This window comes from Pagrus major, chromosome 1 (genome assembly GCF_040436345.1).
Source record: "Pagrus major chromosome 1, Pma_NU_1.0".
NCBI classification, from domain to species: domain Eukaryota; kingdom Metazoa; phylum Chordata; class Actinopteri; order Spariformes; family Sparidae; genus Pagrus; species Pagrus major.
This window is the reverse complement of record NC_133215.1, coordinates 25,002,597-25,030,374: the sequence shown is the minus strand read 5'-3', so window position 1 is coordinate 25,030,374 and position 27,778 is coordinate 25,002,597. Positions and strand designations below refer to the sequence as shown.

General features: G+C 40.2%; 1 protein-coding gene across 1 annotated transcript in view; it reads left to right on the top strand.

Annotated features, from left to right (window-relative positions):
* The first annotated feature begins 6,177 nt into the window (after positions 1–6,177).
* The window catches only part of add3a (adducin 3 (gamma) a), a 115,396-nt gene continuing 93,795 nt past the window's right edge, over positions 6,178–27,778 (top strand). Inside the window, exon 1 of the mRNA XM_073471256.1 lies at positions 6,178–6,268. The gene's annotated coding sequence lies outside the window, so the exon portion shown is untranslated. The remainder of the gene's footprint in view (positions 6,269–27,778) is intronic.

Here is a 27,778-nt window from a genome sequence, read left to right as displayed (position 1 = left end):
TGTGGGTATTATTAATCATAGGTTCCATAAGGACAAACATGCTGTTTTCTGTCAATCATTCCACTGACTGACAAAAATATGCATAAACAAGAAAAGAGGTTTACTGTGTTTCTCCAGTGTTATAAATCAAATCAATCTAAAAAGACATGCAGAGTATTAAAGGCTGTGATGTCTTTTCACGTCATACTGAGAAGTCATGGAAGTATGAGGAAACATGTCAGAGATATTAAAAGTGTTGGCCAGTGGTGCTGACAGAATGGGAGTATGATGGAAACAAAAACATTCAGAAGAAAAGCAACTTAATTAGTTAGAAAAGAGGAAACATTTTTCTGCCAGGGCGTATGGCCACAAAAATAACACACTTACTGTAGAAAGGCAGCGTTCTTCCTTCAACAACACGACGGAGAAACAATGTTTCATTTAGCAGAACAATAACTCGTGCTAGCGACGTAAAAAAAAGATCCTTCCTTGCATTACACAACTCGGTAGACAAGGTGGTAATATTTCTTTACATCATGACAGCATGTTTATATATAGTTGGTGTAGTTTGATGAGGAAATTGAAAAGATTTTCACATGATAGAAAAAAACTACAGAACAATAGAGCCCCTTTAAAGGTCCAATTGGTGAGATAGTTGATTGTTCAGTCACATTCCCAACTCATCATAAACGGCCACTGGCCCGACCTACCAACCAAAAGCATCTGCTTTTGACGAGTTAAATGTGGCTCAACAATCAACTAACTTACAAATTTGAGCTTTAAAGGGGCTCTGTGGAACTTCTGTCTTCTGCCGGAAGCCAGAGTGGTACGTTTATGTTAGCGGACTCCATTTCTAAACTAACGTTAGCTACTGTTGCTCTCTGTTAGCAGAGCGGAGAGAGGCACTGAGACGAGGCAGACTGTTGCAGAGAATCTGACCCGAGTCCTTCACAAAGGAATCCACAGTCCATCAAGCATTAAACAACTTAAACAGATCATCCACAGACTTGTACAGGCAACCGAGAGAGACGGGGAAGGTCTCATTTTTCATGTCATGTTACAATCCTCTCACGTACGGCCAATAAATAAAGTGATTAATACATGTAAACTGCTACAAATTGTTCCCTAGAGCTCCTTTAAATGAATGAAGTACAGTACCGTACGCAAATCCTTTAATAAAGTAAAAATACCAATACTCGCAAAGTGAAAATACTCTATTATAAATAAAAGCCCTTCAATCTAAATGCTACCTCAGTCAAAGCACAGATGTCTTACCAGCAAAATGTACTTGAAGTATCAAAAATAAAAGTAGATACTGAATTTGCATCAAGTTTACTTCATCTGAAAACTAGCCAGTAACATCATCATAAATACAGTGCAGCATAAATGAGTATACGTTTGGAAGTAGAGTACAAGTACTTCAAAATTGTACTTAAGTACAGTACATGAGTGAACGTACTACACACACACACAAACACACACACACACACATGCACGCTGTCTGTAGATAGTTTCCATACATCCTGCACTTTATCCGATTTGCACTTCTTGAAGAGTCACGAGGAAGAGGAGCAGCTAACCCCCCTAATTATTTCAGTCCTAGCTCATTCAGGTTGTCACAAGACCTTCATGCAGTGAGCATCAGCCTTGAGCCTTTCTTCTTCCTGTTTCCTTGTTGGTGGTAAATCATATTTCCAAGAGGTTCACATTAATGCATGAATGTCAAATTGAAACAAAAAGAGAGATGCTTCTGTCAGACCTGTGCCAAGTGAGACAATGGTGAAAGTATTTCTTGGCGTGAAGTTTGGATTAACCAGCTGGATGGGGTTGAATTTAACTGGTGCTCTTCTCACGCATAACTCTCGTTTTTGAATCCAGGAACAGATTATTTCACATCAGAGGGCACTGTCAGTGATAGAGTGATAATAAAATGCTATGTGCAGACTGTATGTCTGTCTTCGTTGTGTTTCTTTCAGTAGAACAGGTTCTCAAGGCTCTCACCATCATCATGTCTGTTGATAATTACAAACCTGTAGTGTACGTGCAGCCAGGGGCGGTCCTGGCTAGATTTACGCCCTGGGCGAACCATCCCTTGACCCCCCCTCACGTCACTCATAGAAATCTGCATACCTTTATCTTTTGCCCGTTTCTCCTCTTCTTCTTTTCTTCTTTTTCTGAACTGGGCACCTGATGGCTTCTTTGCTCTTTTACTTTGATCCATGATGAAGATGAAGACTCGACATCATTACCTTTTGCATTACCTTTTGCCAACACCGTCTGTTCGCCCGTCAAACAACCGGAGTCACGTGATGTAAACAAATTCACGTAGATGCATGCACAGATTTTTTTTTTGTTTTACATTTTTCACATAACCCAATTAATTACATGTAGGTATATGGGTCTATATTAATTTTAGGAATGAAATACAATTTATTTGGAAGCAATTTGTGTTGTGTGGCCTGGGATCATCAGTCTATCCCTCTCCCCCCCCCCTCGCCTCTGCTGACACACACAACCTGTGTGACTCTCAGCAGCAAGTTGACGTGACAATGCGGGCGCCCCAGCGCCCACTCCACTGACTTGACATGGAAATGAGTGGTAGTCTAGAAAACTGGCGAGTTTTGTTTTGTCTTTTTTTTTTTTTTTTTGAGGGCGCTCGTGCGCCCTCACATAGATTGCGCCCTGGGCGGTCGCCCACATTGCCCATAGCAAAAACCGGCCCTGCGTGCAGCTTTGAATGGTTATGAGTATATTTTCTAGAATATATCACTCTGCCAACAAGTGCAGGGAATAACTGGCTTATCTAACTGTATTATATGTGCTTTTTTTAAATCACAAAGTAATATGTTTTACCTGTTGTACACGTTGTATTATTGTTACTTATTCTATGCACATTAAAGACATAATATGTAGGAATTCTGCATTAAAATGTCTAAAAAGCGACTAGACCTTTGTTATATATTTTGTTGAGTTGTGTACTCACATCATCTCAAATGTTTCCAACAATGTTCAAACCCAGAGAAATGCACAAGTTTACTCAAGCTAACGGTGCATTTCATTAGGTCGCCTGTCCCTACTTCAGAGATAGTGGAAGTCGGAGAACAAGACTGAACTTAACGTGACTGCAATTTTAAAACATTAGCCTAACTCATCTGTGAATGTTTGCGCCTTGTGACATTTTTGACAACACAAGACCATAAAACGTCACATATAAGAATGTGAAATGAGTCAATGTGATGCTTTTAACATTATAATACACAATATAAGGACCTACCTACATTTATTCCATTTCAGTGTAATACTCTAACAACTGTTCACCTTAATGCCAAAGTCAAACACGTACATGAACAGTTGGAATGTGAAATTGGCTGGCTAGGCCTCAGATTTACTTGAACACAATTTGTTTTACTGTCAGCTGTAAGAACAAACCTGCTTTACAAGAGAGTCAAATTCCACCTGATCATGTACACTTTATATTTATTTCTGAGACACGTAGAGACAATCAGCTTTTCCGACTAACTATTAACATCTGAGGCTCTCCTCTGTCCCCTGCTTATCTCACAGATCTCCTTCAGTCATACAAACCCTCACGCTCCCTGCAGACTACTGCCACCACCAGCCATCGACCTCAGCACAACAGGTGCCAGAGCCTTCTCTTATGCTGCACCCAAACTCTGGAGGTTCCTTCTCTCTCCATCCACATGCTGGCCTCCATTACTGATTTTAAAACTGCTGTTAAAACACATCTTTTTGCCTCCCTTTTTATTAACTCAATGTCATTTTTTCATCTCATTGACTGAGCTATGCCTTATTGTATGTTTTGACTGATGTTTCATTACTCATGCTTTCTTGTTTATGGTATGTTTTACTGGTGTTGCTTCTTAGTGTATATTTTAATCTTACACCTTCTATTATTGTTTTTTTCCAAGGGCATAAAAATACATTTAAGATAAGATATCAAGAGAACATTAAAATAACATTTAAATGAAAATATCAACAAGCAAATAATTAGTTACAGATTTAAAAAGGAGTTTATTGAAAAGCCACAGTAAACAGTAATGTTTTAAGCTAGTCAGGAAGCTTGTTATACAAGTGGAGAGCAAAGAAACTAAAAGCTGCTTCACCTCGCTTAGTTTTGTTTTCCTGGAAACACGGAGTAAACCTGTGCAAGATGACGTGAGGGGTGTGGATGCTTTGTTGCGTGCAAGTAAATCAGAGATGTATTTAGGCTCGAATCCACTTGGCACTTTATACATGAGTAATAGGATTTTTAAATGTATCTGTTGACACACAAGAAGCCAGTGCAGTGAAGGGCCGGTGTAATGAGCTCCGCTTTCTTGGTGTTAGTGAGGATTCTGGACAAACTGCAGCTGTCATTGATGTTTTACTGAGGCCTGTGAGCACACCATTACAATAGTCTAGCCTGCTGAAAATAAATGCACAAACATGCCTTTCTTTATCATGTTAAGACACAAATATTTAATTTCTTGAGATATTTTTTAAAGCAAAAAATTGTAACTTCCTGAAAGGAGGTGGTTCTACTTTGGCATCCTGGGGATGAGTGTCAAAAACCACTGATTTTGATACTGATACTGATCTGATAATAATGCCAACTATACAGTTTTATACATACATGATAATATATGTTTAATTTGCTTTTACTCATACTTTTAATACTACATGTATTATCTGATACTTTCAAAACTTTTACTCAAATACTGTTCATATGGCAGACTTTCACTTTTACCACAGTAATATTTTAACACGATATCTTTACTAAAGTATGACTTTTGGCTACTTTTTACAATGCACTGCTTTATTCTTTTTAAACTTCTTCTTAATATTTTTATTTCTAATATTGATGTTTATAATGTAAATAGTGTATAGGGCTGTATTTTTTAAACTTATTTATCTTATTCTCTTTTTCCTATTCTATCTTACTGAGTACTCTGTAACTGCGTTGACTGGTCTATTCTCGTGCAAAACATTTCAGTGCACCGTTGACCCTGTGCTAACCTGCATATGACCAATAAACATATCTTGAATCTTGTATAAACTGGTCAATCATCCAAATGGCCAGTTCTCCACTGTGTCTCCTCACTCCTCAACTCAGATTCTGTTATCATTTCATTATATTTTGAATCCTTGTCTGGTCCTGGTCATTTACAGGCACCTACAGGCTCACAACTAGAAGTTTGTCATTTGTTTACAACCTCTTTACTGTCAAAACAGGCACTGAGATCCAATCACTTCTTATTGCTAAACTCGGCCGGTCTCCCTTATCTTACGCCACATTCGGTTTGTATTTTATAGATGTGGAAACAAAGATTCTGTCACAAAAACGACTCCAGAAGTCACTGTAGTGTTTAGTTGTGAATATATATCTTTGAAACTCTGATTTCTACATCATTTCTCTACACATTGATATACTGGGCTTTAATCTTTCTTGTTTGGGGCCCAAAACAATTATTTTCGTTTTTTTCTGTGTTCAATCATACAAAGTTCTGACACACACATTTATTTGTTCAATGTACTGAGACTGTACTTTCATGGTGATGTTTTGTAAAGCAAACACGATTAAGACCACTAGATGGAGGCAGTGTTGCATTTTTATGAGCACATGCATGAGTCAGATTTACAGTAAACACGGATGCAACCAGATGCTGCCTGAGCCTTAAATGATTCAAATGAAGAAATTCATCGTCACGTGACAATATGAGTGAAGACTTGAGGCACAATTGTGGCAGAGAGCATGTATGACCGTCACTCCAACAAGGTAAGCTTTATTTCCTGATATACTTGCAGAGAATACTGTGAAAATGTTTCTAAATGTCAACAGGAACCCACGTGTTTAAACATGAAATATATTCATCGCTAGGACTGGTGAACTAGCTTAGCACGTCTGAACTGGGCCAAACATAAATAATACACACCAGCGGCAGCTCGCCTCAGTCACGTGCGCTCCGTCTCAAGCAAGGGATTTGCCAGAAAGTGCGTCACGCGTCTCGGTGAATGAAATTCCACTTCCTGCCACATAGTGAGCCAGTGTTTCCGCTTTCGCCGGCTCACTAGATCTACACAACATGTGTGCTGCCTGCTCCGGCCGCAGGGGGCCGGTCAACACCATCGTTTTGGTCGGACGTCAGTGAAAGTGCTCCGACTCGTCGTGCTTGAGCGGAACCATTGAATTCAAACAGTGAATCCGAGGCAGAAAAGGTCCGGGGACGCTTGTGTTTCTGCAGCTCGACTGTCAGGCTGCTAACCTGGGACCCGGTGATCCTCACAGGAGGTATTTGGATGACTTAGTACACGTGTCGTCACATTTAAGTCAACATTTTGCGTGGATATGTGTTGTTTCGTGTTTTGCCTGTGTACTGTTTACATGTTTATGGGCCACATGCTGACTCTGTGACCACAACTGCTTGGTAACCCTTTACTGAGGTATTATAACCATGTTTAGGAACATTTTGTCCAGCAGCAGTTATCTGGGGCATTCAAACAGCTGCACTATTGTGTACTTTCAGTATAAATAGCTGTATGTTGTGCTTGATATCATGGGGACACTCTCTCTTTGCTCTCACCAGCACTGATTTGGTGAGATCAGTGAGAGTCACACAGTAATATCTCATTAAAGTAGCAGATCTGCAGAGTATTTTCTTGCATTCATTCTGTATTAATAGCTGAGATATTTTCGTAATGGTGTATGTTTAATGTTGGAGGGAAAACAAAGCTTTTTAAGAGACAACTAGGCTTTGCAGTGCTCCTGTTATGGTCAAAGGTCAGGGTCAGCAACTCCTGCAGCTGGTAGGGATTCACTCCAATACTCACATCCCACTTTATGTACAAATAGGAAAAAGGACGCTGTTTTAGCAGATTATTTAAGAGTTTAATTTGCTTTATAGTTTTGTTCTGTTTTTCTTTTTTGTGGTATTCAAGTGACAAGATGAGAGATAAGCTTTTGTTGATTCTTAAAAGGGAAATTCAGGTGTTGCAGCAGCACAAGAACAGAAATAAGTACAGATGCATAGAGAAACTTCAAAGAGATAAATGATTAGAATGAAATTAAAACAGAGTAGAAGTAAAAACTAAAATACTAAATTCAAAATCACAAGTCAAGAGTGACATAGTGTGTGAGTAGTAACAGCAAAGCCCCCGTGTGTGGTTTTACAATGTGTATATAGTATCTTTCTGATTCAGATTGGATGGTATAAAGTTTTGCCTTTTGAACAATTAGACACTTCTGGGGTAATTGTTGTGTGTGTTGTTGCTTTTAGTTGGTTCATTTTTATTTTCAGTGTCAGTGACAGTGAGTTCTTTGTGACTACTAGAGATAATATATGCTGATATTGACCTAACAAAGATATATTGGTATCCGTATATGTATATTATCTGATGTACACCGATATGAACCCCCTCTTTTTTTTTTTTACAGGACATAATACAGAAATAGATGCTTTCTCCCACAATGATATGCACTGAAACAGTAAATGTCACTGGGAATTTATTGTTAAGCTGTAAAATATCATCCATTACATACCTTTGTCACAAGTGTTTGAAAACAACAGGGGGACCATTGCAAAAAATGTACAGTATATATTGTATATATGCAATATCGGCTGATAAACAGTATCAATATCTGAATTTTTTTACTTCCTAGTATCAGTATTGGGCCCAAAAGTTCTGCATCGGTCAGGCTTATTTGAACAAGTTTTTACCCAAAGAAAAACATCATGAGGAGCATATGACAGTAAGTTTTGCTCTTCATTTAGGTTCAGTTGCATTATCTTCAGTTTAATTTACAGTTTCAGTTTATTCATGTGCAAACAGGTCATTTATTTTCTTTCTGTTGCTAAGTTAGTGGCAGGATTGGGAGAGTTACCTTATTTCATTTTCTTATACAGTCACCAATTACCTGTTAAAAAATGTAGTCAGTAACATAATCCCAGTATCATAATATTACAGTAAAATAGCTTGATTACTTTCCGTTACTTTTGGATTACCTCAATACCAAAGATATGCAAAGAAAAACTAGTGAGAAAAGAGAAGAGAGAGAAAAGAAATGTCAATAAAATGATTTTTATTTGATCTCAATGACAAATGTGTATTCTCTAAGACTCCACACTGTATGTATCTGTCATCTATTTTTTTCCTGTTACTTTGACAGAATACAGTTACCATTTATTTGTATCCTAATTAGGTAATCCTGTTTCATGTATTCTGTTGCTCCCCAAGCCTGGTTATTGGCAATTATTCATGAATCAGTGAGTAGTCCCAGGTTTTTAATGGAAACCTTTCACTTCTAGTTTAGGTCATCAGTACATGCTGTGCCTGGTTACACATTGATGTCAACAAACAACAGTTGAGCAAGCAGTGCTTAATATTAGTATTTCTGTGATCATCTGCAGAAAAACAAAAAAACATGAACTGTTAAATGGCCAACAGCTGCTTTACTGTTTTCTAGCATGCAGCTCCTTCTATCTTCTTGCTTCCTCTTTCCCGGCTTTTCATCATTTGTTGAATCCGACTCCAGGTTCTGCAGATCAAAAGTCTGCACAACACCCCCCAACTCTCTCCCCCTCAAAAAATCGCATGTTACCCGCGAGCACCCCCTCAACACCTCTGGCTCTGTTCTCAACCTGTAATGACTCTCTGAGGAGGATATCCATTTCCACACCAAAGCTTGGCCGTTGGAACTTAGCTCAGACAAATATGATAATTGTCTCCAAAAGGCCTGTAGTCTGACATACTTGATTTTTCAGTTCTTGTGCATTTTTTCTCTTCCTATATTTTGTTCCCCTGAGCTTTCTGAAAAGCTTTGAATGTTCACCATATGGATGTGAAATCTAAAACGGTATTCCCCTCACTCTCTGATTCACTCAGATAGAAGCGGGGCCTCATTCAGAACCCTTCAGGGACTTTCTATAAGTGAGCTATTTAACCCAGAGCCAATGACGGAACAGATAAAAAATGCAAACATTCTCCATATTTATTTTCCCTCCACCTCCGCATGTCCTCTTTGATGTGAACTCCATTTTCTCTCTTGGATTGCTGTGAGGGTTTCACAAGGTCCTCATGAATATTGCAGTCACCTGGGACGCGAAGGAGGCGAGACGGGGGTGGGGGGGATGAGTAAAGAAGAGGGATTTTACCTAGCCTTTACCAAACGGTTGATGATGATGTCCTCTTTACACAGCCTCAAAATAGGCATTAGTCCCCTAAACAGCTGGTGTAGATTCGTACAATGTCTTGTCCCCATTTAATGGCCCAAACTCCATTTTCTCCATAAATGATATTCTGCAAAACACAATATTCAAGCACTCTTTCCTTACTTTAAAGGAGACATAATATGTTTTTTTGTTTTTTCCTTTCCTTCAGTGTGTTGTATAGGTTCTGGTGCATGTAAAAGATCTCAAAAAGTTAAGAAGTCCAAAGTCTATGGCAATGGGAGCTCCTCTCTCCCACAGAAAACACTGCTCCTGAAATGCCTCGTCAGTAGCCCCGCCTTTAATTCTGTGTCTTCTTGACATCCCTACGTCACCATGTCACACGCTTGCATAATTTATGCCTTCATACACAGTAGCATTGAAGCTAACTGGAAGCTGAAAACATGACAGAGCCGAACGGAGACACAGTGAGCAGTGCTGGCTCAGGCATGTGGGAGCTGACCAATCAGAGCAGACTGGGTATTCAGGAGGGCGGCCTTAAAGAGACAGGAGCTAAAACAGAGCGTCTCAGACAGAGGGGGAATACAGTGCTGCAGCACTCCCCTTTAAAGCCAGCCTCCATATTGATACCCAAATATCTAGATGTCTCGCAGTTTAGTTGCTCTTCCCACGTGAGCTTACAAGACACTACAAAACTACAAAACTGCGAGATAAACATATATTATTATGTGTTATTGTTTGAATATTTGTATGTTTTTAGACCAGCAGTGAGGACATCAGTGCCATGCATCTCTATCAAACACATGCACCAGCCAATCAGGATTCAGTATTTTCTATGGCCACATCGTATAAAGTGTTGACCTTTTCTGTACTCGCAGAATAACATTTTGATAGCACTGAGCTGTCTCAACACATCTGCAGCCTCCCTGTCTGAGCTCTTCCCTCTTGTTTATTTTCTCTGCTCTAATGAATAGTTTCATTATAACCCGGCACAATCAAGCTCAGCTCATCTTTAAGATCCATGCCGAGACACAGGAAGTACAGCGTCCACTGTGGCGGGGGGGTGGAGTCATGGCTAGATTAATAACAGAGCAGCAGTGACCGGTTGAGTGGGCGCAGACTGTAGGGACTGTTAATGAGGCGTGTCCATAGTGAGACTTGATTGCTTAGGAATCTTTTGGTGAAACAGGAACTGAAGAACGAGGAGTAACAGGTGTTTAGAAGAAGATGAGGCACGCACATGTTGCAGCTCCTTTGGTTATTGTCAGGTCTTGATACCAACTGCAACATTAAATAAATAGTTTTTAACTGCATAGCACCCCTCAAAGAAAAAAATAAAGTGTGTGTGTGAGTGTGTTAGTGAGCCTGAGGCCATTTAAAAACACACTCGGCCCAGTGAATTTGAACCTGTCCAGAGGACAGAGATGACTTCATCATTACCTCACCCTGCTCTGCTAGAGGACTTATCAAAAACATGTGGCTCCGCTCTCCCAGCACACTGCAAATTGACTTGAGTCTTGGACTCCAATGTTTTTCCTTTGTTAGAGAATGTGTGTGTGTTTGCGCGCAAACGGGCTCCATTTTATTATCTTGGATTTTCTTGTCTCTCTCTGGGTTTTGACTTCATCTGTCATTCATTTGGCTAGTTTCAGCTTGAAGCTCTGGGTTTGGTGGGACTGGGTTGAGGCCTGCTGAGTTGGACGGGATTATAAATCGTGTCTGAGCACTTGAGCTCTTGTGTACGTGTCTGTTACACCCAATGAAATCAGATGATAATCATCTCAGCGATAACCTTTAATTTACCATATTATTTCACAACCATACAATGCAGTGCTAGTGTTTTGATTTTTGTAACTTTGGGCAGAGCCAAGCTAGCTGCACAAACATGAGAGTGGTATCAATCTTCTCATCTATAGAAGCTTGTTTCCCAAAATGTCCAGCTTAAAGGTGCAGTATGTAAGAAAATTAAAAAATTTAAAACATTCACAAATTAACTAAAATTATCAACAGAATGTGAAGAAGTATTGCGCTGCAGAGATAGCCAGGGAAGTTAGCATGCTAATCAGCTAGCTCCTAGCCACTTTGTACCGCAAGTGTTTTGTCTGATAGAAAAACAACATCAACACTCCCAGTCTGGGCAGAGTCAGCTAATACGACCGCTAGCTGCGTGGCTAACCAAGATTACTAGCTAAAGGTAGCTACAGTTCTTACATATTGCACCTTTTAAAGTAAACCTGAAATTCAAAATGTAAAGGCTTGTCTTGTGGCGCTCACTAGCTTAACAGGAAGTAGGTTTTTTTTTTTTTTTTTTAATTATAATGCTGTTAATTTTGAACATTGTTTTCTAGTGGGGACACCAAAGTGAAATGAGTTGTACAGTGAAATGAATCAGTTCACATTATATTTGATTCAAGACACATTGTGATGTAGGGATTACACACGGATAGCTATTGAACTGCTGTAGCTGATGAGCTAACATGCTATCCAGCTTAGAGAATGCTAGTGCTAGTCAGTCAATTGCTCTATTCTTTCTGTTTTCTCTTTATTGGGCTGTTTACTCCTCCTGCCATATTGTTTTGAATGTTATTTAATTCGATAGAGACATTTATTGAAGACAGAAAACAAAACTTCCTGTTAGCAAATGGTCTGGACAATTCCTCCACAGAAGACATATTTTAACCATCACCACTAAACAACATTCCTTTTTTTGGGAGCACAATTAATCAAAATATTATTGAAATTTCAATATGACCAAGTTGCAGAATTGCAATTTTGGATGAAGTTAAAATGTGTGACCAAACAAGATTATAATGAAGTACTGCAGTGCTGCAGAGATGACCTGGCCTACAAACATTGTTCTGCAGATGTACATGTTTGTTTGGTATAAACCCCAACAAATGTCACATCATCATATTTTCAATAGTTTAATCAGTGAAAAGGAAAATTGTGATGCAAGAATGATTATTCCCATTAATCATGAATCATATCGCAATCACAATATCTGCCAAAATAATCAAACATTAAGCCTTTTTTCAGCATATCCTGTAGCTACAACACAACTCATAAGCCACAGTTGCTTCCTTGATTTTGGACTCTTTGGCTCTCTGTTCCCTCAAAGGTCAGTAGGGCTAAGGCATTGTGTTCGTAGGTGAATCCCCTATTCATGCCGATTTCATAGGAATTAATTGATTATGCGTTTCAGTGTTGCTGTTCTGCCAGCTGGCATTACCAGACTTTAAGTCAGCGGAATGCTTGAATGCTTGAGTTCTTGTTTGTTTAGTTGTTGGCTACTGACACGAATGTCATGTTGGCTATTTTGATAAAGTGGCAATGAGCTGCAGTGCTGATCTGCAACTTCAGTGATTTATTTTGTTATGCTCCGAATTGTCTGACTGAAGGAGCCAGGCGAAGCCGAACAGTCTCTTGTTTCATTCTATTGTGCATCCACAGTCAGGGCGCTGTTTGATGTGATACATGTGTGGGCTGGGTGTTTAGATTGCACAGTTGTTTGGTTGCCAGAGCCAGACGTCCCAGCGGGGTGGGGTTAAAATAACCTTATTATACACTTGTGGGTGGATGAATTACTGAAAGCATCCGGCCTGACGTCGAGTACAGCCGACTTCTGTCCGGCTTGGGGAAGTGTGTACGTCCATATGTGCATCCATCTGCCATCACTTTGCATGTGTGTTGATATGCACATGTGTGTCTATTTTACATCGGGTTCATAATATGTTTGTGTTGTGTTTGTGTGTGAGGGGGCAGTCCCTGGCAGAGTTTGGCCCCGGCCAGCAGTGGGTCTTCCCGTGCAGCGGGGAGGCGTTTGCATAGATATTAGAGTGGAGTAACCATGGCAACGGGGTCAGCCTCTGACCATGGGAGAAGAAGAGGTGCCAAGTTTTGGGCCAAATGAGCTTTTGAAGCAGACAGCGGCTCTTTTGATCCACCCGGCCATCACCCCATTAAAGTGTCTCTCTGAGGGTCAAACATTTGAGATCAGGAAGGTTTATGGGTGATGTGAGAATGTCGACTCTGGTAGACATTTGTCTGAAGTGTTCATGAATGATGAGACTGAATAATCTTCCTTGGAATCACACTTTTACTATCCAGCCAATGAGTTTATGAACTTGTGCAGATGTGAGCCGAATATCAACAATCCAGTCATGTGGAAATACCAATCATGTGGACTTTTAACATCAGATGGTTATGATTATATAAGCAGAGCAATCTATTAATTCTCTCTCTGCAAAGTTAGATCCCTGAAGTCTTGAGTCTTTATATAATCATTAACCTAAAATGTTGATTTTACTGTTAGTGACCAGTGAAATGCTGCCATTGTGAGCAGAGAGTGGCACTGACTTGGTATGCTGTTTATCCTGGGCTGCCTGCCAGTCATGAGAGAGAGTGTGCTGCCACTGTTTGTGTGTCAGCGGAGGGAGGGGGGTGTGCATCCCCATTACTGTGCCCCGAGGGTCTGCATTAATATGGAGATTAGATTAGAAGTCTTCCAGGTCACCTACTCAGTTAGCTGACTGTCATTTTGCATATTTACAGGCAAAGGAAAAATGCTATATGTACAGCGTTTGTACTCATTAGCCAATGTGAATCCATTCCTCACAGTGTGTTCATGTGAGGTTCATTTATAGCTGTGTGTGTGTGTGTGTGTGTGTGTGTGTGTGTGTGTGTGTGTGTGTGTGTGGCCATGTGACAAGCTTCTGTGGATGCCTCCATTATGGGTGTTGATCCCTTTGCTGTGTGGAGACCTGGAAAGGATGCACTGTCACTATTTCTGAGCGTGATGGAAAGCCCACGTGTGTTTGTGTGCACCAAATCTAAATCTAATGATACTGCCTGGTCTTTTCTTTTCTTTTCTTTTCTTTTCTTTTCTTTTCTTTTCTTTTCTTTTCTTTTCTTTTTCCCTATTTATCTGCTGTTTTATTACCCTGCTGTAAAAGTCCTGCAGAGCAACATAACTCTTCTATACATACACACACACACAGAAACACACACAGCTTCAGCCCTGAATCCTGCCGTGACATTCAGCTCAGACGGTGTGCTTTGTTCTTTCTGCGTGACTTTCACTGAGAGCGCCCTTTATTTTTCCATCATTGTATAGAAAGATATATCACTCTGTAACTGACCTTTGTATAATGATCGTGCTGGTTTACAATGAGCATTTAAAAAAAAGGCCCTCACTGGAGTTTTTACTAACCATGGACACAATATGTTGATGCCAGTACTGTGCAGGTGATAATATAATAAATGGGGTAGCACTTGTTGCACCAGTTACCTTCTCTGCTGGTTGACCAGTTATTACTGTTAACAACCATTTACATAAAGAAATTAAATTACTAATTGTTATTGGGTTTACCTAAAGTATGTCCTAGTACACCTTAATGAAAAAGTTAGGCAAACCAGTGCAACCAACATAAAAAGTTAGTGGAGTCTTGTTTTGTTCGATCATCAGGTGTTGCTATCAAGCAAGAAAATCTGTGAATTTCACATGTAAAAGCCTGGAAGCATGAAATAATTGGCATTTGTGCTTTAAAAATTAAAACAGTTGCTGATTAATTTTCTTTTAATCAAGTAATTGACTCATTTTAGCTAGTCTTTGTCAATGAGTTTAATCATATTCAACTTTTGGAGTACAGGGACGCAGTCGAAATTACAGTTGAATCCAGTAAATAAAAATATGCGTGTGTGTGTGTTTGTGTGGTTCTGTGTATGTTTGTGTGTACATTTATGAACTTTTGTTGGCCTCCAGGAAACATGCTTTATTGCCTCACTGACCAAACATCTACATTTACCACATCATCTGCCACTGTTTTAGCAGGCACACCCATGCCTCGGTTCCTGTTTGTGGACACACACACACACACACACACACACACACACACACACACACACACACACACACACCATGGTATTGTCACATCACACACCCAGTAACAAATCTCTGTTGGCAGCACTGAGTGTATCTGGCTGCTGAGTCCTGGTGTTGTTGTTGGTATGTACTGTGCTGTCCTCCTCTGTTGTCTCGTCTCTATCTGGGTCAGCTTGTGAACTATACAATGATTCCCGGCCTCGCTGCCACTGAGATAAAACGCTGTGTCAGCACTTCTCAGTGCTGTCTTAATGTTGTGTTGTGGCAGTTATTTGTTGCCCTTAGTCATGGATTTTAATTGATTTAGTGGGCTTTATTCAGAGGTGTGCGGTGGTCGGGCATCACAAGACCTGACATGAAGCCAAATGTCATCTTACAAAAGAGTGTTGATGCTTTCATGGTAGACAAGAGTGGTTACTGCTGTTTTGATCTTGATGCCATCTGAGATACCACAAACTCAGTACTGTGGTGTCTCTGCACTTGTTTTTCCCAGAAATCACTTGTCAATCAGTCGTGCGGTAGTACATGTGCATTTTTAGCACGTTGGCTGAGCTGCCCATAGTGATAGGCTGTATTTAAAGTTACAGTGCATCATGCAAGTGGTGTAGCGTGAGCCATGTGTGTGGTGACACCGGATCTGCAGGACCACCGTGGTGCTAATCCACGGTGTGTTTATTTCTTCTCCTGCTGGATCACAAATAGTCATGCTTCCCTTGAATGTGTTTATTCAGTAACATTTGCTAATGTGACCTCTCATCCTTGCACACATGGTCGTAAATACCACTCAGGACGCCATGCATCCAAGTACACAATTGATGATAGTGTGTTTGATTTGAATAATGTTGGTTAATATACTGTATCATTGGATTCATTAAAAATTACCTAGATATTCCATTATAATGTGCCAGGTATAAACTATGTTTTGTTGAAATTGTGTTGAAATTGAATTGTGTGTTGAATCGCATTACTGTGGTTACATTGTAGTGAGCAGTGTGCTGCTGTCACTGCTGCTGACAGTAACAGCAGCAGACACTGGATTGATTGATGCTGTTTGGCAGTGGCCCTCAGTGGCGACTGATGAAGGTATGGTGTTGTATGCATGGCAATCTTAATGTTTTTAAGATTTTACATATACGATATCAGTTACAACAATAGCCAGAACACATAATGGAGTAATTGGTGTTATACGGGGTAATATACTAACGTTACTGTACAAGCCAGCTAGCAGTATCAATCAAGAGCTGCATTTTATTATTACAGACCAGTTACAGTATAAAACTTGTAATAGGTTAATAGGTATTCAAGATAATTTCATGAATCGCCTGGCGATGAGCAACAAAATGCCAACTACAGGTACTCATTGAGAGTCAAAATTCCTATAATAATAATATTAATTGCATTCAAACACGAGGGGATTGTAGGGAGACGCCACCGCAATAATGGCAACTTGTCTACTTCCGGTACTTCCCTAGAATCGTGTACATGATTACATCGACCTAAAAATTGGTATCTAGCATACCACTGTTATGTCTATAGTCATTTATGAAGAGCAAAAAACTGGTCTTCGTAGGTCAGGGCCAGCTGATGCATCCTGGCAACTTGATGTGATAATAATTACAAGGACGGAACATCATAAGCTCATAAACCTCGAGTCTCTCTGCAGGCTGACTGCAGGAGTGTGAGGCTCTGGCAACTGAAGACACCAAAAATAACCATTAACAAAATGGACGAGTATTAAAATGCTTAATTCATGGCCACAGTGTTGGATTAATTGATTCTAGAGCCATAAATATTTGCTGTGACTTGGCACAGACACGTTATGATACAGACTGCGTGTTGGTCTCGACCAATCATAGCTTGTTGCTTTTATAACCTGTGAGATGTAATCGGGATGGAGTTGCTAGGGACCAACTTTCGGGAACACAAGTGTAAACAAACGCTGTTTGTCACCCTTTGTTTGTCCTGTCGGGCTGTTATCAGGCTGAAACTGTGTAGTCTGTACCTGACATAACACAGAGTGTGCGGGGCTCCCTCCACGCCTGGGCTACGCTAAATCATTATCACCTGCTCCACGCCCATAGCTCCCATGAGCACATATTACTGCACCATAAGAAGTGTTGTTCGTTATTAATCTGATCTGTATTGTGAATGATGTAAAAACTCTGGTGTATTCAACCTCAGATCTGTTATTTCTGTGCCCTGTACTGTTCTTTGAGATCACAACTAAAGCTGTCCTCTCACCTCAGTTCTGTATTCAGGTCAATGTTTCTGCAAGACAAATCTCTCTACTGTACACACAGGAACAGTTTGTCTTCACACTGTGCTGTTGTTGACGTTGCTGTGCTTCTCTGCTGGAGGGCCGATGCATGTCATTAGTGACGCGTGTTGCATTCTGCTCAGTAGCCCCTCTGGGCATCTCCGAGCAATCTGTGAGTTTGTGTATGCTTGCAGTTTGTTTGTGTGCATAGTACACAAATTGGCATGTTTTTGTGTTTGGAGTGTTAACATTCTGATGTGCAACCAAGTGAGCTCCCTTTGGATTTGTTTGATTTCACTGCCCATTTTCTGTTGTTGTACACTGTAAATGTTTATCTTATTACAGTTGGGGAATCTCTTTGTGCTTTTTATTTTATTGAAACTAAGGGTTATATAAGTTTTTAGGCCCAAATATTAAACTTTAGATTCATCTTTCCTTCAGAATATTTTGCCAGAATGATAAAAATAAAAGCGCCGAGTCTCAAGTAAGTCTGTCTGTGTGCTGTGCATCAGGCTTCTCCATCTGTTTCTGCTCCCACCGGCTGTCACTCATCCTCTCCAGCTCAGTCGTTATATTATTTTCACAGTCATCACAGAGGAGAACCTGCCGAGGCTGAACAGAAATAAACAAGCTCATCATCTGATAGCAGATTGCACACCCAGTGATCCCTCCCTGCTACCAGTTTCAGTTACTCAAGGAGTGATGTTGCTTTACATCCTGTGCATTCAGATGGCAACACAGCCCTTCCTTTTGAAGGAAAGATCCACCCTAACACAGTTGAATACTGAGAAAAACTGTGCATTTGTCAGACAGACTGTGTCAGGTAAACGAGTAGACATAACAAATTTGTTGTACAGTTTTAATCACACTATTAAATTCTCAAATCAACATTCATTTTCTGTGATTAACAAAATTATTAATCATCAAAACATTTAACAGCTTTACAACAAATTGAGCATGTATTTGCAGGTTTTTTTTTAAACGTGTGTTAACCCGCTTAAAATAGGAGATTGACTCCATTCCTTGTCGATGAGCTGGCCTTTCTGTTGTTTTTTTCTGGTGTGACATCATGAATGTGCTGGAAAACAGGCAACAGTACAAGCAGCATGGAGGCGAGTGAGAATGTTACAGTGGTTACTTTTTTATATCTTTTACTTCAGTCTCTCGTTCAATCTCGACCCCAACTGAATGATGCTGAACGCTGCTTAAACAGAGACAGATGGAAAACTTGAAGTTTTGTAGTTCACAAAACATTATGATGTAGATGGGGACTTGTTTCAAGACCTAAAAAACATCTGGAAAAAAAAACATAATGCAATATAATGGCTCCATTTGCCCCAATAATGCATGATCTATCCCTCTGTGGATAATAGTTAAACCATGACTGTAAGGATTATTGATTTAATCTTTATTTTGAAGAGTTTAATTTGAATGAAAACCCCCATAGTAAACGTGTCAGTGGCTTCTTCTTCGTTTCATTAAGTTATATTAGATCTATTTTTCCTTTGAGCATTTAAAAACAGATTCTCATGACCTATAGACTTTCCTCTTTATCAGTTGGATCACTGCCCACACACTCACACAGACTCCCAGAGTTTCCACTAAGGATGTGTCTGGTCGGAGTCAGGGAGCGATACCCTGTCCGATTTGTGCGGTGTCGTGTCACATGTCTCGGACTCTTGTCGCAGGATGGGACGTCTGTATTTCCTTTACCTCAGCAGAGGAAATCAGTGGATAGGACCCATCTTTTGTTCTGTCCTTCCAGGATGGTCACTGATAGCTTCGGGTGGGAAGTCAGACAAACACAACATGCGGCACAAGGCCATGTGATATCCCCTCGTACCATGTTCCTGTGCCCTTTATGGGCCAATTACACAATGTGGCATTTCAAGAGCAATTGTTGTGGATAACTTGGACGAGTGATGTCATCCGTCTTGTTGTCAAAGGGAGTGTGGTGGTGTGTGCCGAAGATGATGTCATCAATTTGAGCCTTGTGCTGGTGTTCCGGAAAAATGTGTTTCATGGCCTCCGGGACACGACAAGAAGTGGAAAAAAATGACAAATAGGCTTGTGTGTGTGTGTGTGCGTGTGTGTGTGTGTGTGTTACAGGTTTTTAACGTCCAAAATGTTCCCAAGATAAATTAAAGAGAAGGATATTTCATAGGAAATTGGGTTTCTGATTGTGATGACTCAATTTGTTAAGTCTTTCTTTCGTTAACTGGGAACATAACTACTGGGAATATAACTCATTTTAACTCATGCGTCAGTGCACCAGTGAAAAGTGGAAAGTTTTGTGTTAGTATTATTGGCAAAGTATAAAGACTAAAAACACTGTCCAAAGGTAATGAAACACTCGTACCAGCACCTCTGAAGGCCATTAATCGATATAATTTGTATCTTGTTTAATTCATACAAAAAACGAAGTGTAAAACAACAAGTTGTGGTTTTACAAGAGGTTTTGTACACAAGTGTTTCTCAGCCATGTTTTTGTTACCTGTGGACAGAGTCAGGCTAGCTGTTTCCCCCTTTGTGCAGTATTTATGCTAAGCTAACTTTCTCCTGGCTGTATAGCTTCATATGTAGTGTAATGATGTGAGAATGGTCTCATCATCTCATCTAACTCTCAGGGAAAAAAGTGAATAAGCATATTTCACAAATTGTATAACTGTTCCTTAAGTAAGGTCATATTTGATCCTTTTGTTGACAAGGTTAATTCTAGGCTAGAGGTAGGGTTTAGTGCTAGAGTTACAATTGTGGTGGTGATTGTTGGGTTTAAATATGTTTTTTATTTGGATGAACTTTTAGAGATGATGTCAAAGATTAGGATAATATATGGAAAGCTTTGACTTTAAATGATTCCTGGGACTGGCAGTAGGTTTCCTCTGAGAGGCCAGTTCAAGTTCACTGGCACTAAAATCTGCTTAAATCTGCAAATTTGTGTGATGGATACCAATGGTCTATGTTTTAAAAAAACAGTAGTTTGACTAAAACTAACATTGGACTTATTTGGTTGCTTGGATTCTCCAAAAGTCATACAGTAGAGCTGGTTGCATTACGATCTTACTGTCTGAAGCAGCTTCCTCACCGATGGTAACTTCTTGGCCAGCTAGCAGCAAAACCAACCATCTGTTATGTCATGTGACTGAATGATGGGGACAAGCTTTTTATTTTATTTTATTAAAATCTGATGGTAACATTTTCTATAATGCTTTTAAATGACTGATTCTACAACATTCAGTTATCACAGTTACAGTTACATTACTTGTGTCTGAGTACTTTCCAACATTTATTTAGTGCTCCAGAGGCGCTGTGTATGGCTAAACACGACCCTTGACCCCCCTGAAGAGGAGTGTGTGTCCCCTTGGACTAATAGCGTATCACATTTGTGAGTTGTTATTATTAAAAAAAAACAAATGAAAACAATGTTTAATGTCATGTACTCTGCTTGAACTCCTCGTTCAGCGAGGCTCTCTTCCTGTTAATACAGCTGTCTGGGTGATCTGTTCAGAATGGGTTTTTAGAGAGTGGCGGGTGGGCCAGGACTGAACATTTAACACTGTACCATGACTGCTTGTCTTGTATTATGAATGTAAAGAAATGGACGTAAAGAAATGAAAGTTCGAAATGATATTCAGTCAGGTTCAGTCTAAGTATCATCTTGCTACCCACAATTCTGCGTGACCCCAGTGTTTCTCTGCTGCCTGTGTGTGGTGTTGTTTTTCCTCCAAACAAGTTGTTTCTTGGGTAATCATCCAAATTGGATTATCATGTGTTTGGTCTAGGATGGAGAGGTTCCTGCTGGGCCGGAGTCTGTGTGAGTGAGTGTGTACTGAGATGTGTGTGTCCCTGCAAATGCCAACCCAATATTACTTGTACACTATCCCTAAAAAATCCATTTGGTTTGATCATATTTTAAACGAATAAGCTCAGGAAACTGTAGGTTTGTTTTTTTTAAAGGTTTTCACATTTGCAGTATTTACAATTGATCTTCACTTTTGGTTTACTTTTGTTTCCACCCACAAGATAAACTCTTCAAGCCTGTGTATGAGTATACCCAACTGTTGCAGTGGAAAAATATCTGGGTAGAGGCTGCATATTGGCTTTGTTTATGGGTGGGGTTCCCCTTGTGAAATTAGTTTGTTAACAGTAAAAATTAAACACCGCTATTTTTTTTTTTTGTGTTAGGGGTTGGAGATGAAGTGGGGATGTTAATGACACAACTCTGCTATCGCCTAACAAATTACCTCAGTGTTGTCTCGCAAAGACACAGTCGTTCACTGCAGAACTGGATTATAGTGTGCAGGGCTTGATTTGAATTACACCCCCGCTGTTGGGGCATCTGCGTGTTTGCACATGCAAACTGTGTGCACGTGTGTGTGTGCTTGTGTGCAGGGCTCCAGACCTGAGCAGCTGTGTTTGTTCTTCTTTAGTATTAGTGACCTGTTGTCTGTGTACTGCTGTTCCCTCTAGTGAAATCTCCGCAAGGGAAGGTCCCTTGTATTCAACTCACACCTGCGGCTTCCTTCAGCTGGGCGGTCAATTTGGCAGATTTTGGCAGGCAGTACACAATAGCCCAGTTTCTGTAGCCACTCAAGAACAGTAGAAATGGATGGATAACACACATGAAAAGCAACCATACAGTCATTACATCTTAAAGATGTATTATGTAAAGTTTCTGCATAAAATTGGATAGAAATTATTAGACCTTTGTTATATATTTGGTTGAATTGTATACTTTTGTACACTAAATGTTTCCAACAATATTAAAACCCTGAGAAATCTCTTGATTTTATTTTAAGTAGCAGTACATTTCATTTGGCCTGCGGTTGCTATAACTTCTGGGTAAACTCCGGAAACCTCAGAGAATGAAGAGGAAAGTCAGAGAACGTGATTAAACATAATATGAATCTCTAATACATTACCTCATCCATCAACATTTCTGCCTGTGTCACATCAGATAGATTTTCATCATTAAAGGCGGTTGTTTAACTATGAAGACAGCAACTCCCATGATGCTGCATTATTTCATGACATCATCAAACTGCGTGTTTTGTTTTCATATTTTTGATCGGGAGACCTATACTGGCAAAAATAAGTCTATAAGTCTATTTCTCATTTTCTCTTGGGAAGAGTTATTTTGGCTTTAATTTCAAGGAAAACAATTGTTATGCTGTTTGCTATCCCTAACATTAGCCCGTACCCTAACACAGTATGAATTTATCTTGATTTTATCATCACTAAGCTTTTCTGCTTACTTTGTCTGCAGCAATAACTCAATTGTTGGAAGTAAGGCTCTCACAATATCAGATTTTTACTACATGATTATTGTGGCCTCAATAATGTAGAACAACGATATTATCGTGATATCTACAGACAAATGAAAAAAACAAGAAGCTCAGAATTTGATTTTGTTTGTGTGTTTTGTCTCTTTTTTGGCAAATGAATAACACTCAAAATAAGAGTGTAGGGAGACTTTAACCATAACTGTACAAAAGTTTACAAAAAGAACAATTACACTTTACCTTCTGATTTAAGTTTTATGGCAGGTGGCAACTAGAGTTAAGGTGCATAACCACCACCTGCGACGTCAAAGTGAGAACGGAAATAAATAGATTTGATTTCATAGGTGATGTATGTTTACACAATATAAACATATGTGTATTATTAACATTTTTAAATATCGCGATTATCTTCAATATCAGTATATCACCACAGCCCTGGTTAGAAGTGTAACAAGTGACATGTTAAGTTGCCTGATATAACCTCATGTTTATGGACACTAGTAGCATAGTGTTGGACACACACACACACACACACACGCACATCCCAATAAAGCAGAGTCAACAGTAGTCAGATGAAGGGGCTTTTAGAGTGGACGGCAGCACAGACAGAATCACACCGTCGGAAAAAACTGCCGCCACCAGGTGCAAATTCTGCTTTTCAGTCATGCAACAAGGTTGCATCCTATTCATATTAAAATTATTCTAAAACATGTCTCAACTCTGAAAGAGACAATTATGACTGAATGCTAAGTAAAGGTTTGGTGTCTGTAATGTTAAATATCTTTAGTATCTGCTCAAATTTGAACTGATTTACTGATTTCCTTTGAGAATGGCTTTACTAGCGTTGGGGTCAAGCAGTGTCTGCTGAATTGGCATATGACGATGTCCGGAGCGAAACATCGTGCTTTAGCTCACTACTGTAATCATCAGTGCTCTGATGGCAACCTTCAACTGATCGCGCCTAAAAAAACTCTCCTATCACCACTGATATACATGCACTAAGCAGCAACACACTTCTTTTAATCATCCCCCCTTCATGTCACAAACACTAACAACTCCTGCCTTACGGCAACTCTGGGGGGTCACACTACTTTATTGTGCTCTCTGGTTTGGTGCCTTTAATATTAAGATTTTAAGATGGCCACAGCTCAGTAGTCAATGACTGTCAGCCAGTGGCGATGTACGATGGCATCGTTCATTAGCCCAATCCTAACTCCAGTCCTACTGGCTGGTATGTTCCACCTCAGTTCAGTTTTGCTTTGACATACTGTAATTGCACCAAATTGAAGCTGAGGGTATTTGGGGAAATAGTAAAAGTAGGCTTGCACCTGTGTGCAGTGATTGCCTCATCAACCTGTCACAGGGGGATTATGTGATGTTAATGTGGTATTACTTAAATAGGTTGATTATCACACCTGAACAGCATTTTATAAAATGTGTGTCTTGCTGAATGAACACAGTCCTGACAGCTTTATCTGCCATCTGTTCTGTGACTGATGTGAAGACAAACCAATTCTAACACACACGTCTGCTTTTGCTTCAGGCACAGCTGAATTGTTTTGCCTCTCTGTTCAGAATTTGACCTCTGCTCTACCTCTGATGTTAGCTCAGCCCATCTTTTCCTTTCGTCTGGCCGTCTCCTCATCTCACTCACTTCTCCTCATTCAATTTCAAAGTCACAAGTTACACAAATCAACTCAATAGCAGAAAAAAGGATCACCTGTCATCCCCCTCATACCTCTGAATTAAGTCTCCAACCACCATGCTATCATAGAGTGACAGGGCTGAACAGACCGGACACTGCAACTCTCTAAACCCGTCTGACAGAATCAGATTAATGAAGTGTTGGGATTGTTGTGTAACTTTGGCAAAACTAACAAGACGGAAAGAAAGGTCCACTTTCATCTCATCCCTTGGCTTTTTTAAATAAGTGATGTCTCCTTAGGTCAAAACCTCAAGTCCCAAGGCCTAGAGGTGTGTTTTGTCTATTATAAGTGACCTGAACTTCCCTAAACTAGCTAAAGCAAAAATTAGTCACAAATGAAATAACATAATTTGTCTGGGCTTTATATAATGAGGCCGAAGGGGTTCCATGCTGTCACATCCAAACCACCACTGAGGCCACCACAGCGGTCAGCAGAAAAGGTTGTTATGTAACTGTGCTGGTTTTCCTTGTCTCTCTGCATCCCGCCCAAAGAAAAATTAATTTGTATGTCTAGTGCAGTGCCCGGCTCAGCTAATGACATGAAGTGGAATCCATCCTGGTTGTTCCACTTGCTCTGGTACAGGTTATTCCTGTTGCTGACACTGCTCATTTTCTCTGGCTTACAGTCAATAAACATGCCCTAGCTGTGGTTCCTGATAGTTTCGTTACAGGGTGAAACAAAGATTGTTATGGGTGAGATAACCCATGTAGCGATGCAGCAGTTAACTGATTTCGCTATTAACCACGGTTTAAAACGTCAACGCACTCTATAAAAAGAAACATTTTGGTATATTATTTTTTGCAATCTAAACCAACAGAAACCAATCAGGAAAAGGAGCAATGCACTGTTTATAAATGAACACTCACCAAAACGGCCCGGCACGGGTGTAACACCTGCATAAGGGATGTTCTCAATTTATTCATTTTTAGTCATTATTTTGGACAATATTACTGAATTATTTCTGTTTTGATGGGCAGCAACTGTTGAAAAAAAGCCAAAACAGAAATATTTTGGGAAAAAAGAGCATAAAACCTTCCACATGAATCCCAATACATTTTTACAATTAAAGGTATCATTTTTCCATAAACACAATGGAGAACAGGTTCTCATGAGAACAGGTGCATGTCTTTGATTCACCATAAAAGTACAATGTGATGTAATTTTCTGGTACAAATTTGTATTCAGCAAAGGTACTGTAAACGTTGATTTTTCTCCTAGGCCTTCATCTCTTTGTGTCAAACTGACCTATAGACAACAGTGGGGTTGAAATGACTTATTGGCCAAGACCAATTTCTGAGCACCTTGATTTAAAGGTATGACTGAAGACTTCCTTTGATGGAAATGGACTTCACGCACTGCTGCTCTCTGAAGAGCTTTAAGTTTGGCTGTTAGTCCACCTATTCACACGCAGAAGGCAAGGCACTGGCTTAAATATCAGGAGCATTTTAGTGTTAGATTTAGTGTCTTTCTCAAAGATACTCTGACATATGGACTGGAGGAGCCAGTTGAAACCATTGACTTTGTGATTAGTAGGCATTCTGCTTTACCTCCTGAGCCACAGCCACCCCACAAGTAGTTAATCGAGACACACTTGAAATTGAGATGCTGATGCCAGTGCAAGTGAACTGATCTCGGCACAGTCTTGATGTATCTGGTTACAAGAAACTAGGTTTGAATAGGCTGTGGGTGCATAGATAGAAGTAGAGTCTGTAGTCTACTGAAGGTGTGTTGACACATAAATTCATCCCTGGATTTGTCTGTCAGGCATCCACCAATGAACTGAGTGATCTGCTGTCCTCTTTATGCTTTTTATATGGCTAGAAAGATCTGAGCTATGGAAAAATGTACGCTTGCTGTCAACAAGCTTCATTCTTCTCACACTTCTCATTGTCATTCTACACCTGAGAGCTGAAGGGAAATGCATTTTTCCACCTGCATTACCATGAAAAACAGCCCCACCAGATTCAGCAGGTGGTTTCAATTCCCGTTCACTCAGCCAACCTGGACTGTATTTCCACAACTGCTGTGCCATCTGGGGCTTTTCACATTTCAGGTGTTCTACAACCTCTCGCGCAACTCCCAGAAGCACTTCCAGGCATTTTGCCTCGCAGTTACATAATTCTGACTGCACAAACTCATGCAAGATTCATTTTTCAGCTGTTCTGCTAAATACAAACTAATTTGAGTCGCGTGAATCCAAGTTAACTTCTTTATATGTCATGTGCACAACAATTACAGTGAAGCAGTCATTGGAAATGACATTTTTGATCTCTGGCTCTGTAAGACTGTGCTCAAACAATATATAAAAAGAAAATCATCAAAATCTAAGACAAAGGACTTAAATTAGTGCACAAGAAGGAACAAGATACTTATATATGTGAAATGATGTGGCAGACAGTTTGTGCAGTAATGTAGTTAATGCGTGCTTAATGAGAACTGGTTATGGATGTGATGTTTTAACAGCTTGTAAAAAGTAGTAGGATGCTATGATGTGTGCAGGTTTGCACCAGTCATAACTGGGGTCTTTGATGGTCCCGTTGGCCTTCCTCCTGCACTGCTTGGTGTGGAGAACCTCCTCGGATGTCACCTTTGTCCTGTTGCTGAGCTAAGCAGTTTCCCCTGTAATGCCTGTTTTGCCATGTCTTTGTGGTGGCATTGGTGTAGTAGGTGTGAACGCAAAGGAACCTTAAGTTGCTTACTCTCTCCACTGTAGTTACATTGATGGTGATGGGGCATGTATATCTCCCTGTCACTCCCTGCTGCCCACAATAAGTTTCTTTGTTGATTTGCTGATGTTGAGTGGAGGATGTTGCGATGCCTATACACATAGCTTGTGTTCTGCCTGACAGGAAGTTCAGGATCCAATCACATATGTCGGTGTTGAGTCCCAGGTCTCTTAGCTTGATGACAAACTTGAAGGGCACAAAGGTACTGAATGCTGAACTTTAGTGAATAAACAACATTCACACGTGTTTCTCTGGTCCAGGTGGGAGAGGGTAGTCTGTAGGGCTTGGGCGAAGGTGTTGTCTCTAGATCACTTCATCCTGTATGCAAATTGAAGTGGGTCCAGTGATTCAGGGAGGGTGGAGATGAAGGGTTTGACTTGAAGCAACTCATGATGGTGCAGGTGAGTGCTACAAGGCAGAAGTCATTCAAGCAGGGGTCTTTGCTCTTTTTTGGAGATGGGGACAATGGTTGACTTCTTGAAACATGTAGGGACTACAGAATGGAGCAGTGAAATGTTGAAAATGTCGGTAGAGACATCCACCAGTTGATCTGCTAAAACCATGAGAATTTGGCCAGGGATGTCATCAGGTCCAGGTGCTTTGCGTGGATTAAGACAGCGGTCACACATTTGCAAAACAACATTTGCCTCCCGTCCACTTACATTTTATGTGCAAAGGGGCAAAGAAAAACTCAATGGCATCCGATGGCGAAGCAAATCTGCATCTTGGCTTTGTGTAGAGTCCAACTTTGATGAATATTGACCGGCAAAGTCGCAGCCACAA